We start from the raw sequence: 2549 nt of genomic DNA, 5'->3' as shown, positions 1-2549 counted from the left end.
TTCTACTCCTGTCCCAGCCATCAGTACGTCTGCAACCCCTATGCTAAATGTTAGTATACAACCCCTGGTGTACAACAGGTACACATCCCACCATGTATCCCATATTCCCATATGTACATACCAGTGCTAACCAGGACAATGGGCCCGATTCAGTCCCCTTTGCTGGGCTGAGTGATTATTGAACGGCCGCGCATGCACCTGTTACAGCTTATCTGAGATGTTTTTGAACCTGACTCCAGCAGACGAAACCAAATCCTCGAAAACTACCCTATTTTCGGGATCATTTTTTTTTTCTGGGGTCCACATTGGGTAGCCCAAGATAACAAAATGTAGAAACATCTTCAAAAATTTCGAAAAACTTGCATTTGCACCCGCACGGTGTAATGGTTAGCATTACTGCCTCACAGCACTGAGGTCATGGGTTCGATTCCCACCATGGATCTAACTGTGTGGAGTTTGTATATTCTCCCCATACTTGTGTGGGTTTCCTCTGGGTACTCCGGTTTCCTCACACAATCCAAAAATATACTGGTAGGCTAATTGGCTCCCAACAAATTAACCCTAGAAAGTCTGTGTGTGCGTGTACATGTGGTAGGGAATATAGATTGTAAGCTCCACTGGGGCAGGGACTGATGTGAATGCTCAAATATTCTCTGTACAGTGCTGCGGAATATGTGTGCGCTATATAAGAAACTGGTAATAAATAAAATATGCACCTGGGTTTTCAGTGCAGTGTTAGATTGGCCCTACAAGTGTCAAATGTCAGTGGGGTGTACACGATCTGTCCTTTGATAGACATCCCTAGATAGACAGTGTCTAGTCAGTGACTGCTCTGATTCTGTGAGGTATAAAGGGATTTCCTTTTACACTTGCTGTGTGTTTCCTAGACCGGTAGACCCAAGGGCCTAAGGCAGGCATGTCCAAACTGTGGCCCTCCAGCTGTTGTGAAGCTACACATCTCAGCATGCCTTGCCATATTTTTGCATTCCCTAATAGCAAAAGTTTGGCAAGGCATGATGGGACTTGTGGTTTCACAACAGGTGGAGTGCTATAGTTTGGACGTGCCTGGCCTAACGTATCTTATCAGACACAGGAAACAGGTGGCCCTCTGCGCTTGCACCTGTGGTGGCCCCCAGTTCCTGTCAGCTTGTCAGATATGAACGTTCTACCTGTAACACATGTATGTGTAAAAGGCGGCTGATATCTCGGTACAGATATGTGTCTCTTTCCTTGATTAAATGTATTGTTCTTGCTGAGATTTAGAGTAATGTGGACACCTCTGCGGGTTACTGGGCAGCACACAATGTGACCCCTCACATCGCCTGTCCCTGTGCAGACATCATTGCTACCACACAGCACTTAGTGTCCGCATGAAGGATATAAAAGTACTGTACAGTGTGCTGTATGGGCAGCTGCCAATATCATTGTCAATGTCCTTTTACGCAAAAGTAACTATGCTGCTTTCCCACTGCCTACACGGGTAAAGACCCGTTTTTTTTAAACGGGTCTTTAAACGGGTAAGAGCCATAAAGACTCTTTCCCACTGCAGCTTTTAAACGGTAAATTACCGTTTAAAAGCTGTTTTTGTCACATTCACACTTACCCGTTTAAAAACCCGTTTAAGCAGTGTAAAGATAGGGGGGGGGATTTTAAAAAAAAAACGGCGTGGGGTCCCCCCCACTGCCGTAACCAGCACCAGGCTGAAAGAGCCGGGGCTGGTAATAAAAAATCAGGAAACCCGACAAATAGGGGTTCCCTGATTTTTTACAACCAGCCCCAGGCTCCAGGTCCGGGGCTGGTTCCCAAAATACGGGGGACAAAATGACTAGGGGTCCCCCGTATTTTAAGAACCAGCCCCAGGCACAACCAGCCAGCAGGGTAATGCCACAGCCGGGGGACACTTATGATATAAGTTCCCGCGGCCAAAGCATTAACCCTACCGACCAGTCAGCCTGGCCAGGGGCCCTGGGGGAGTGGGGACCCCCCCAATAAAGGGGTCCCCCCCCTCCAGGACTTACCTGACCAGGCTGAAGCCTGGTGCTGTCCCCGGTGACCCTGGAGCGGTGGTCACCGGGCTGATGGTATTGTGTAAAAAATAGAATAAAAACCATTGTCTTTTACTGGTGAACTATGAGTCCCAGCAAGCCTCCCCCGCAAGCTGGGACTTGGAGAACCACAAGTCCCAGCCTGCGGGGCATTAAAGGGCCCGCTGGGTCTTGTAGTTCCACAGTAAAAGAAAGAGTTAAATAAACACACTGACCACACGTGAAAAATAAAAGTTTAATACATACATAACACATACATACTGATACTTACCTATCTTGAGCCCGTAGGTAGCCCTGGTCCTGATGTCCTGGTCCGTGTCGGCGTCTGTATCCAGTCGGCATCCCTGTCGGCGACGGCGTCGGCGGTCCGGAGTCCGAAGAAATCCATTTGGGAAGCTGTGGAAGGAAATCCTACTCACCTGTCCCAGCGCGACGTAGTCCAGGTAAGGTCTTTGCAAAAAAAACAAACCGACACCCGAACCAAGCGGACAGCTGAGAGACGCA

Source organism: Crinia signifera, chromosome 2 (genome assembly GCF_055691185.1).
Source record: "Crinia signifera chromosome 2, ASM5569118v1, whole genome shotgun sequence".
Classification (NCBI taxonomy): domain Eukaryota; kingdom Metazoa; phylum Chordata; class Amphibia; order Anura; family Myobatrachidae; genus Crinia; species Crinia signifera.
The sequence above is the reverse complement of the archived record's forward strand: the minus strand, read 5'-3'. Positions refer to the sequence as shown.